General features: G+C 44.6%; 1 long non-coding RNA gene across 1 annotated transcript; it reads left to right on the top strand.

The window, feature by feature from the left end:
* The first annotated feature begins 1,046 nt into the window (after positions 1–1,046).
* LOC149996420 (uncharacterized) lies at positions 1,047–2,290 on the top strand. The gene is made up of 3 exons (XR_016507511.1): positions 1,047–1,305; positions 1,574–1,697; positions 2,002–2,290. It is a non-coding gene; the product is annotated as an uncharacterized LOC149996420 (long non-coding RNA).
* The last annotated feature ends 10,220 nt before the right edge of the window (positions 2,291–12,510 follow it).

Genomic DNA, 12,510 nt, shown 5'->3' on the forward strand with positions numbered 1-12,510 from the left:
TTGGATACGTGAACTCAAAAGAAAGCCCATCTTATAGACAAACCCCTGTAGGCTTGGTGCATTTTTGTGTGATTGCAGGCATGCAGTTCACATGTACTGGATTGATCATGTGGTTTTTAAGTTAAAAGTGTTTGTATCCTTTCAGTTGTTAGTAAATTGTGTAAAGTTGTGCTCCTTTCTTCCTTCATCCTCTTCCTCGTTGTTAGAGGTTCTGTGGGTGGGTGTTGGGGCTCAGGCGCTGGCTACCTCTGATTTGAAATCAAGATTGTTCCACATCACCCAGTTTCTATGCCTGCAGGAAGGAAGCCAATTAGTAAAAATAAATGTGCTGCGTAAAGTCTTTTTTTCCCCCCTTAATCTGTTTGCTGAGTGTTTGATAAAAAGATGTATTGATGTGGCTATAGGAAGAAAAAGCTATAGGAAACATGGCTTCTGGGACAGAGGGTCCTGTGGGCACCTTCTCACCTTCATCTACCATGACCTTCATCAGGGAATACTAAGCAGGTGCCTGACTGCTGCTCATATCAGGAATGAGCGGGGTAGGTGGGGACAGGTGGAGATGAAGGAAGCCTGTGGATTTGGGGGTATCTGGAATTGCTCGTACCTTCCTGAACGTTCTAACTGAGAGTCACTGCAGGGCTCTGCTATGCCCTGTGTACCTCTCCATCCTCCTCAGCACACAGAGGTGCTGTGTCCTCACGTCCCAGGCAATGAATGTGCCCTGCGCAGGTAGGGATGGGGGGGGGGGGACACAGCTGGAATAGAAATGCTGCCACAGATACCCCCAGATTCCTATGACTCCCTCCAGATAGAGCAGCTGGGGGCTGGGAACCCTGTCCACACAGTGTGGCACGTTCCGTGGAAAAGGGCAGCAGCAGGGTGTAAAGCTCCCCTCACTGATGCCCAGGCCTGGGTGACCAGTGGAATCGTGGTGCCATCTGATGGCCAAGACAGGGAATGAACTGGGGATGAGTGAAGGGACAGACCTGGCTGGGGTTTGTGATTGGGCAGGTTTAACCCCTTTGCATCACAGCTCTGAACTTGGAAGCTGCAGGGTGAGGAATATACTGGGGGGAACCCATTATGTTCTTAGTTCGGTAGGGTTGGGGAAGCAGGGAGTATGTGTGTGGCGGTAATCAAGGCACAGGATACAGCCCCAAATTTCAGTGAATCTATACTCCACTTGAGAAGACAGAATTAACTCACTGACTGCAAGATGATGTAATTGAGTGTGGGTGTGTTGCCTACGCATCCTGGAAGCCAAGTGGTTGCTCCTGAGAAAGGAGACAAAAGAGGATAAACCAGGTTGGTACATAGAGGGGGGTGAGCCCAGAGGCAGGCCTGCATGGGGGGAGGAACTGGGACCTGCACCATTGGCAGAGTGTGTGTGTGTGTGTGTGTGTGTGTGCGCGCGCGCGCGCGCACGCACGAGAGAGAGAGAGAGAGAGAGAGAGAGAGAGAGAGAGAGAGAGAGAGAGAGAGAAAGAGAGAAGTGACATTCTAAAAAAACCAACAATGTTTCATGATGAACTCCTCCTTGTGCCACATTGTCTTGCTTTTTCCTGGCCTTAAGGAAGTCTTTATAGTCTTTAAAGACTGTCATGTCACCATGAAAGTGATGACTTTGAAGGAAGCACCTGCTCCCTGTGGCCCTTTTGGATGGCTGGGGTTCCCGAGTCGCACTGGAGTGCAATGAGGTTTGCATAGGCGGGACTTAGGTGGGGGGTAAGGTGGAAGGTGTTCTGGGCCAGAGCACCTGAGGTTGGTTTGTTCTTTTGTTTGCTTTTAATTGAATACATTTTGCAGAGCTCTGGTCCTCCTGAATCACTGGTTAAGGGTCTTGAGGGCCACATGGGGGCGGGGGCGGGGCGGGGGGAAGAGGTGGATGATGGCATGGACACAGAGCATGGCCGTGTGTAGACAATTATAGGATTTTTTTTCCTTATCTCAAGCCCCTTCTTTCCCCACTGATCCTCCTTTCTCTCTTCTTCTCTAATTTAGATCCATGTATTCACTTCTTTCAGGAAGAAATCCTGGCACCAGTGCCCCAGAAGGAAATTTCAGGCTATCTTATGCAGGTTTTCCACAAAGCAAGTTACCACGAGGACGGCCTGAACTTGCTCTTTGGGTCAAGGCAAGTTGTTTATCTCCAAAGTGACTCTTGTCCTTAGATCCACTGGGCATGAGGTCCTGGCATCCATCGCAAAGATAGGGGGAGGGTGTGTCCCTTGCTTTTTGAAAAGGTGTTTTTTGCTATTAGACCTTGGTGCATCCAGTCATATTTAATTTGCTTGGGACACTTCACTGTTTAAAGAAAACTGTATGTGATTTAAAAAAAAAAAAAAAAAAAAGGAGTGATTCCTCATTAAGCTGCTGTGTAAATGTGAATTCTGAATTTCCCAAAAGTTGGGCACACTTATATAATCTACATTCTAGAATGAGTGTGCAAGGTACTGGCCATCTAGCACCCCCTCTAAGTGAGTGTCTAATAGATGCTTAAGGGCAGTTGTTTGTGTCCTCTCAGGACCCAATGGCAGTCTAAGACCAGAGTTATCTACCAGGAATGGGTTGAATCCCATGTTCTAGAGCAGGTCAGACTTTTCATCCCCTCTGAAGGTCACTTGGTGCAATGTAGGGGAGAGAGAGCCAGCATGTGAGGTCACATCTGGCTTTGCCCAGGTGCCTGCAGAGTGACCTCATACAGCTTTATCAGCTCCCAGGCCTCACTTTCCTCATCTATACCATGGGGTAAGGACCTCGTTAGGGATGTTATACAAGATTCTGGGTAATACTGGGTTGGCCAAAAAGTTCATTTAGATTTTTCTGTACAATGGCTCTAGTAGTGCTTAGTTGTCTTTCATTTCATTTGAAACAATTTTGTTACATTGTATTGTGACAGCTGTCATATCAGTGTGCATTTAAAAATATCTTATCAAAATTGGTGAATTTTTTGTAGCCATTTTAATATTGAAGATGGAAGAAAATATGCAACATTTTCAGCTAATTATGCTTTATTATTTCAAGAGAGGCAAAAATGCAGCTGAAACACACACACGCAGAAAAGATCTGTGCAGTGTATGGAGAAGGTGACGTGACTGATCGAATGTGTCAAAAGCGGCCTGTGAAGTTTCGTGCCAGGATTGGAAACTTTGGTGAAAGTATTGGGAATAGAAGTCAGCTGGAGGTGACTCATTCTTATGGCAGCAACATACTGGGATCGTTCACGGCTCCATCTCTGAAAATTCTCCCGATCTGTCACTCGCATCTTCTAATCTCTTTCCTGGTCAGCACGTTTTCCTGTCCGTGTAGCAAACTGTCCTCCCTTAAATTCTTAAAGTAGATTCTTAAGGCTTCTAACAGTGAAATGGAGACATCCTTTTCACATGTTAGCCTGTTTCCTCCCAGTCTTTTCCCCATGGGTTGCCTTCTTGGGTAGGATATGCAAGACACCTTGAAGCAAAGGCCCTGCAAAGCAAAGTAAAGGCACCAGCCTCCTTGAACAGGGGAGTGCCAGGCAGGCATAGCTCTGGAGCTGGTGGAAACCCGAGGGGCCTCTGCCACTGGAAGGAGTGAGGCCCACCCAGAAGTGCTGCACCCTGCTTGCCCACAGTGGGACCCCTGCTGGTATCCGGGCATGCTCTAGTGCACACAGCGGGAGGGATCTCAGTCTGCAAGCAAGGTCGTGTGCACTGGGTATTTAGACTTTCAGAGGAGATGATGAGATTTTATGTTTTCTTGTTGACTCTTTTCACCAATGAAAACACAAAAGGGGCAAAAGCTTCTAATATGTCAGGGATGAAAGAGGAGAGCTGTATTAAAAAAAAAAAAAAAAAAAAACCTCAGGGAGCTATTGATGTGAGAGACAAAGTGAGGAGGCAGGATGTGATTCACGCGCATGTGAGGGAGCAAGTGGGAACTTGAGAGTGGGTCGTTTTAATACCAAGGACTCCGAGATCCCACCCACAACTTCTTCCAATCCCTGTGTCTCAATAAGCCCTGAAAAGTAGTTAGATTTAAAGAAGCTGTTATTGCCCTCAAAACCCTCCTTTCCTTCCCCAGCCCCTCTTTGGAAGCCCAGATACCACCCTTGTTCTTGCTGTGCATTAAGAATCCATTTTTAGGGAAATTTTAATGGCCAGTTTATAGGGACTGTCTCTTTTAAGACAGTGGGGCTGGGATCAAGTTGAAACCATCTGCTTTCAGATGTAAGGAGAAAGGACGACTAAATACATTTAAAATATGTAATTTATAGCCAGCCAAGCCTTGGACAGCCCAGGGTGAGGAGACAGAAGTACCCTCTCTATCTGGGGGCACAGGCATGGGCCCCAGCCAGGCAAGAGACAGCTCCTGGTTGAGAAGAGACCCTGCACGTTTTCCAAGTTTCAGACATTGGTGTCCCCGGAGTGCCGTTCTGTCTGTACTGTAAGCTGTAAGCTCTTGGTGTGTGTTTTGCACTCTGAAATAAACAGAGCACCTGGATTTAATCAGCTGGTTGGTAACAGAATCAGGCTCCCAGGCCCTCCTGTAAGTCCCCACCCCCCAGGTAAGGGCCTGGAGGGGGAATCATAAGCCCGAACAGAGTCCTGGACAATTTGATTCCCCGTGGACTCATTATGAATGAGCGGCTTGGAGCCGACTCTGGCCTGGGGGTCTCTTCGTGGTATTAGTGGACTGTTCTCCGGAACCCTGTGTGACCGTAGGGGAGAGGGGGCTGTTGAGTTGGGGCCTGTAGCACTTGGCATGGGAAACACTAGCATAAAGTTCCCATTGGGCAGTGGGGGTATGCTTGATGAACCATGTTTGACCTTCAATATAAAAATATTCTGGTACTTTCTTCAGGTTTAAAAAAATGTTTCAGGAAGAATATTTTTTTCTTTCAAGTAAGATTTTTGTGTGTGTGACTGCCACAGATGGACAAATTGGGGATAGCTTTTGGAAGGGGAGGTGGGTAAGGGGGAAATGGTCAATCGTACCAGTGATACAATAGTGAATAGAATATCTACTTTTGATAAAATTCTAATACAGATTGTATATATAAGCATCTGGAGAGAGGTGTAGGATGACCAGAAATGGATGGATTTATTGAGAAGTCAGCACAGGTCTGGCTTCTTCCTGTTCCAAAACTGGCGTTGTGGAATGACCTGTGGGTCATGGCGTGTCCCGGGATGGTATGCTGGGTTTCATCGGAATCCTCCGCGAGTGCTCTCTCTTTGTCTCTTTGTAGGCAAAATGGAGCAATGAAGGCCAATCAAGAGGAGACACTGAGTTGAAGCAACCTGAAGGGCCAGTGCCACCCAGGAGAGGTCTTGAGTATTAATATCAGCAGCAGGTCCCATCCCTTTGTCCTTAGAGCTGTCTTCTTCTGCGCTGTATTATTTTGAAACAGGAGTCATTTCCCTTTATTCTGAATTTGGTAAAGCAAGTCTATAATTTTATTGTTCTTTCTGAATGAGTTTTTCAAGATTGAAATGTGAGCTGTAAAGCAGACACAAGAGTTTTTCCCCACTGTGCTTTTCTCTTCCTTCTCCTCTTTGTGTTGGTTTTCTTACAGAAAGACACTAAATATGAAAAGCCCAATAACTGTTCACTTTGATAAGTGATGGTTTATTTTTAAAGGTCCTGTTAAAATGAAATTTGCACTTGGAGTCAAAGGCGTGGTTATGCCATGTCTGGGTCATGTGACTCTGTGTTCTCTAACTCAGTCCTTTCCTCTGAACAATGAGACAGATACTTGCCCCCAACTTGAGAGGGTTATTTTGAGGGCCACGTGAGATCACCCTATGGACTCAGCATCGTGGGGCTTGTCATCTTCTGATCCAGACTGTCATTTCCTAGACACCAAGGCTTAGCAGGTGGAAGTTATTTGCAAAGATGGCCAACAAAGGAAATTCAGGTGGTGATGTCCCTCCCCTGCCCCACCCAGCCCTGACCCCTCAGAAACACAAAACCTGCCAATGTTACTCTTCCTCAAAGAGGGAAAGCATTTCCCCAGCAGTCTGGGCAAAACTGTCCTGTTGTTCTTATGGTCAGCAAGTCTGCAGGCAACTCAGCAAGAAGATTGAGACCTGGTTTTCTTGCTCAAGGAAACTATATCCTCATTTTCCTGAAGGACCCTAAACAGTCAGGATGGGAGACCAGTGGCATCACTGTCTATAGGAATTGAGGATCCTCAGACTTTTTCTCTCCCTTTGCAGTCAGCTGCCATTTCCCTAGAGAAGTTAGAGCAAGTTTAAGATTAAAATAAACAATCTGGATTTGGAAGGTGCCCTGAGGACAGCAGGACTAAACGACACCACTCAAGCACTGCCCAGAGCAGTGATGCCCCGAGGGATGCCGCCCTATGTTTTGACTTCTTCTTTTCTCAGGCACAAAAAAAAAACACAAAGAGCAATGTTTTCTCACATTACAACTTAGAATTCATATCCTCTGCAAAATGGTTTATCTCAAACCACTCTCATCTCTGCCTCTACTTGATGCCTTCTACTCCTGGATTTGAGACATAAACCTAGAAATAAACCAAGATATTTCAGGGAAAGGGAGGAGGGGCAGACCTTTACTGGGCACCCATTCTGCTATTTCATTTGCTCATTACTGTTACCGAGGAAAAGGGGGTTCTTTCACGTGGCGCCTTGGTGTAAAACCCAACAACTAGTGTTGAGGAAAACAGGCCTTTATTTACCATATTCCAACCTGGGGAGGGCAGTGAGCACTTCAGCTCAGAGCCCTGTTCTCCCACGGGACCCAGCACTTCCCTTATTCCCCTAAAGGCTATAAGATAAAAACATGTCCAGAAGTTCCCCATTCTTTATATGTCAGCTCTCTTCTTCAGGATCTGGAGTACGATGTCATCAGCCTCCATGTAATAGTCCAGGATGTCATCAGCCTTCTTATAATAGTCCAGGATGTCATCAGCCTTCTTATAATAGTCCAGGAAAACATGTGCCATGTTGCACTGAATCATGGTAAAGTCCAGAAAAGTTCAGAAAGTTCAGGTCTGCAAGGCAGAGCTCTTGGCAGCTTGGAGTCCACTGAATTAGGCACGATTAAGGCAGCAACATGCCAGCTTTCTTACTAGCCCAGGCCGCATGACTGAATTATCCCTACAAACTGCATAGCTGCTCCTCCCTTCTCTCACACCACATGGCTCTCTTTACCTCCTTACAAACCACATGGCTTTTTCCCTCTTTACAAACTGCATGGTGTTCTCTCTACCTCCCTGCAAACCATGTGGCTTTCTCCTGCTTAGTGGCTGCCACCTTATTTTTAAATCCCTGACCATGGCCTGTGACACAGGGGCAGGGTGACCAATCGTGGCCACCAGTGGAATCTTGGCCAGGCCCCTTAAGCTTTTTGTCACCATTCTAGGGTCAAAGCCCCTCCCATCTCCTTGGGGCTTTGAAAGGACCGTAGCTATTTGCATAACTAAGACACTGGCTACCAGCCATAGATATGAAAGGCATCTCTTAGGAAAAGTGGTTTTGCTTCACTGAATCCCATCCCCCAAATTTTGGGGCTGGCTTTCTCCCATACTTTAACATTACAACTCAATGTCCCAAGTATTATAATCACCTTTCTTTCATAGCTTGTATGTAGCCTGTAATTATATTTTAATTTTGTACCTATTCACTATCCGCTACACTTAACTATAAGCTCTAATAGGGTAGGAGCTCTGTCTGTGTGCTCACAAGTATATTCACAGTAGCAAACAGAATACCTGGCATGACCCTTAATCAACATGGGGGTTAGGAGCATCCACCCTCCCAGTGGAAAATCCTCGTATAATAACCTATAGATCGAAAAAAAAAACACTTTTAATTGGTGGCTGGGAATCTGTGGTTGGGAAACTGCTGCTGGGAACATCAAAATAGTGTTTTCCATATGCCCTTGGTTGAATCGGTGGGTGTGAAACCCACATAATGGGCCTACTGTATTTACTGAAAAAAAAAATTTATATAGTGGATCTGTGCTGTTCAATCCTGTGTTTTTCAAGGGTCAATAGTAATAGGGGCATGATGAACATATTGTAAACACTGAGGGAGAAGATACCCACTAAAAAGGGCTCCTGGGGGCTAACTGTAGCAGCCATTTCTACACAGGAGCCTGCCACACCAATTGCACTTCTAGGGAGAAGCCTACCTCTGCACTGAACATTTGAACTAGCCTTAAAAAGGAATTCCTGGAATCCTATTTCAAACAGTAGGACTGAGGCTTTACCCATCAATTGGAGCTGTGCAGCTATATTGCCATCAACATCTTCACCGACCAGAGTGGCTGCATCCCGACCAATCAGGAGAGTGCCTTTTGGACCAATCAAACTGCAAAGATTTAGAGTCCTTATGTGCACAAAGATGGACCAGTCACGGACTAGGGGCAGGGCTTTCTGTCTATATAAATCAGCTCCCCTCTGGCCCTGGGAGCACACTTTCCCTTTCCGCAGAAAACTGAAGTGCAATTCCCCAGCTGGAGCTGAGACACAGAAGATGTCTTCCCAGAGCAGAGACTAATATAATAGACTGGTGAGGAGCAGAGCTGCGCTGTCTAGCCAGAAAGGGGCCTGGCCAGAGCTGCCTCACAGTTATGCTGTTTTTTCAACCCTGCTGTATCACCATTAAGCTGTTTTGCACTGAAGAGAGTTTCCTTTTTCACTGCATCCCAAATTGGGGATTCCTGTTGGCACTGAATGGGTGCCAACAACCTTCGGTTGATAGTATGTAGAATTGATAGTTTGGAATTGAACTGCAGTTTAATAATCTGCTCTGTTGGTCCTTACACCCTGTATCTTCTATGTCATTTTAGTGGAACTAATGCCAAAGCATGGGCACTTAAGAGCGGTAAATATTGGTTCACAGAAAGAAAGAACATTTTAACAGAGCCCTCAAGCAATGTGACAGACTTCCTCCTAAGAATACTCTGTGATCGTAGAACCGAGTCAGCTATAAAGAGAAAATTTAGTATGCAGACAGGGGAGATCTGAAGCTCCAGTTGTTCAAGCAGTGGCCGAGTGTCTAACAATCAGCTACATTGTAGGAGAGATTCTGGCTTTGGGTGGGCAGTTGGACTGGGTTCCTTCTGGGATGGCTTCCGATTGCAATGTTCTGTGAGTTTCCCATAGTCCTGCCTCACCTGAATCATACTTCTGAAGACTCTAGGGTTTTATCAGGGAAAGTAAAGGAAAAAAGCTAACGTTGGATTGTCTAGATTAAGTTAAATCAGTTTGTATTTACTGTATTAGTTTTCTATTGCTGCTATGCCAAACATAGTGGCCTGAGACAACACACATGTATTTTTATTAATGACTCTTTAGATCAGAAGTCTGATGAGTGTTGGCAGGGCCACCTTCTTTCCTGAAGGCTCTAGGGGAGAATCCATTTCCTGGCCTTCCCAGCTCCTGGAGGCTGTCAGCAGTATTTAGCTTGTGGTCCCCTCTTTCATCTTCAAAGTCAGCAACATCACATTTCTGCAGTCACACCTCTCTCATGACAGCCAAGAAAGGTTCTCTGCATTTAAGGACTCGTGTGGTTATGTGGGACCCACCAGGATAATCCTGGATAGTCTTCTGCATCGCAAGGTCTTTGACCTTATTCACATTTTCAGAGAGTCCCTTTGGCCATGTAAGGTTCCAGGGGTTAGAACGGAAACATTTATGGGGTGGGTCATGATTCTGCCTGCTACATTTACCAAGCCCTACCTTGTGATAGTTCAGGAGTCTTGGGCATCAATGGGGAGGGCTAAATCTTTTTAAAATGAAATACAGCAGGTCCTCAAATAATGTTGATTTGTTATAACGTTGATGAGATGTCAAAGAAAAATAACTTTTTTGTATGAATTAGCCTATGGTGAAATTGGTTTCTTTATATGCCATTTCACTAAAAGACTCAGAACCTATTGACAGTGTTAAGTGAGTACTTAATATACATTTAACTTTTTAAAAAAAATCTATTTTTTAAATCCTTCTGTATCTTCCAAAATTCACTTGTACATTTTCCAGTCATCAGAATGATAAATATTTTTAAAAATATTATTACCTGTAGAAATGATTTGCATTCATGCTGTATAATGACAGCATCCAAGGTGTGTATCCTGGCTGAAACCGGTCCCTGCCTAGAAGGCTCAGACTTGCCTTTTATCAGTGCCAAGGGATGAGCTGGCCCTGAGAGGGTGAACCAAGGTAATTAATTAAATAATTAAGTAAGTAATTAAATTGGACTTCAGATGGTGAATATTTCATTAATTATACTCTCAGTTCATGGCACGCTATATAACTGGTCTTGCAGGGCTCTTCTCTGACTTTATTTTAGCTTGATTAAGCTTTCCCTCTCATTCCTTGTTCTTATTCTCTCCCTTTTCCCCAAATGCACATAGTTTGATGTGTTTAATACACATGCCTGGATATGTATTATGATCCTCTGCTGGACCAACACAAGGCTTCTCAGGATCATATCCCCAAGAGAGGGTTTTCCAACTTCAGCTGTATACATTCCTGACATCATGAAGCACTGCCACATGCATCTCAAAGCAGCTGTCCTGTTTGTCACATCTGCCAGTGTGCAAGAGCATCATCAGACTCCCCACTTACTCCTACTCTGTGGAGTGCAAAGTGGTGTCTTGATTTACTTAGCCTTTCTTTGATTACCAAGGAAATTAAATGTCTCATATATTGTTAGACAATAGCATTGAAATCTTATCAGCTATAAGGAGAAAATTCAATACTCAGGTTAATATATCTGCTTATTCTTGTATCTGAAAGAAATGCAGCTTCCAAGGAACTTGTTCAAGGATAGCCTCAGAATTATAATCCTGGTCCCTGTCCCCTCACATCCCTCAAGTTCAGAGCTAGTTTTTTTTTTCTTTCACAAATTATTCCATATTTGTAATTTCTCAGGACTGGATGACCCAGATTAGATTTTTGAGAGGAGTATTCCCTTTGTTAGATTTTGTGATGCTGCCCCGGTTCCCACCACAGACTTCCTCAAATGCAGCCTGGCACATCGAACTACATATACTGGCATTGACAGCAGGGATGATGTGTCCTTCCCGCCCACCTGCTCCAGTGCTAACCATATCATTCCTTCCACCTGCTTCCTTTCCTGCCTCTCCCACCAGGTTAATGGATCCCAGCTCTGGATGCATATTAAAGCCAACTGGGGAGATCTTCTCAGCTTCACTTTCCCAGGCCCCACAACCATAGACAAAGTCTCAGTCATCCATGGTGGGGCCAGGCATGGGTACGTTTTGAAATAGGTTGCCTACCAAGCAGAAATTAGATTTCTGCTCCACAATAGAGGCGAAGAAGTCTGTGTCTGGGATACAGGAGATCCCATAGAGTGTCTTTTAGCATTACCATGCTCTGCAATTAAGGTTAATAGAAAGCACACAACACAACACAAGCAGGGCTACTAATGGCCCAGAGCCTTCAAGAACGAATGTTTGGATCATTCCGCAGGTAGAGAACCAGGACCAGTTGCTGAGTTTGCTGAGGGCAAAGCGTACATAGAGTGGGTAGTGGAGGAAGGTAGTTACAGATGTCAACTATGACCACATGACCAGTTATAGAAACAGGAACTAATTGTCATGAGTATTTCCTCCTTATTTTGTTATGAATATATTTGTGTGTGAATGTATGCAGATATCTTTGTTTTCTTCCTCTTACCTCATTGTTATATAAGATGTATTAACTTTGTATCATAGTATTCAAGTATTTTTAATTTTACATCATAGTATTTTAATGACAGGATATTAAGTAGAAGCATAAACACCACATGGGACTTTGCATCCTCTTCTGGGAATGGGATTAGTGTATTTCGGTTGTATGTTGGGTAGTTGTATCAGGTTTGGTTGAAGTATAGCCTTGCTATTGTCTTCATTTGGAGAGTTAGTATGGTTTAAGGGGCATGCCAAACTGACAAGGAGTGGACTCGTAATGGCTAATTTTATATGTCACATTGGCTCGGCTGTGGTACTCAAATATTTGGTAACCATTATTTTGGATGTTTCTATCAGTGTGTTTTTTGGGTGAGATTAACATTTACATTGGTGGACTTGAAGTAAAGCAGATTGCTGTTGTTAATGTGGGTGGGCCTCATCTAAGCAGTTGAAGGCCTGAATGGTACAAAAGACTGACTTCCTCTGAGCAAGAAGAAATTCTGTCAACATATGGCCTTTGGACTTGAACTGCAATATTGGCTCTTCCCTGGGTTCCCAGGCCTTTGAAACTGAGTCTAGTTATAGATTTAGAGGCAAAGAAGGGGTGGGAGTGGGGTGAAGTGGATGTTGAGGAGAATCAGCAATGTCTTACAAGGCAGCTGCTTCAGGGGATGCCCTTAAAGTTTCCTCAGGTAATTCAGGCTTAATCTCCTCTAAGACCCCCATGAGCAGGCCTGTAGTTTTCTAACTGACAGCAATAGGTGCTCAATAAATGTTGAGTTGAATAAGGAGCAAGGGAAGAAAAAGATAATTAGAAAAGTACTAGAAATTCCCTAACCAGTCGCTGTCCTTTTGTCCCAGCACAGC

Source organism: Furipterus horrens, unplaced genomic scaffold, assembly GCF_987537825.1.
Source record: "Furipterus horrens unplaced genomic scaffold, mFurHor1.1.pri manual_scaffold_12, whole genome shotgun sequence".
NCBI classification, from domain to species: domain Eukaryota; kingdom Metazoa; phylum Chordata; class Mammalia; order Chiroptera; family Furipteridae; genus Furipterus; species Furipterus horrens.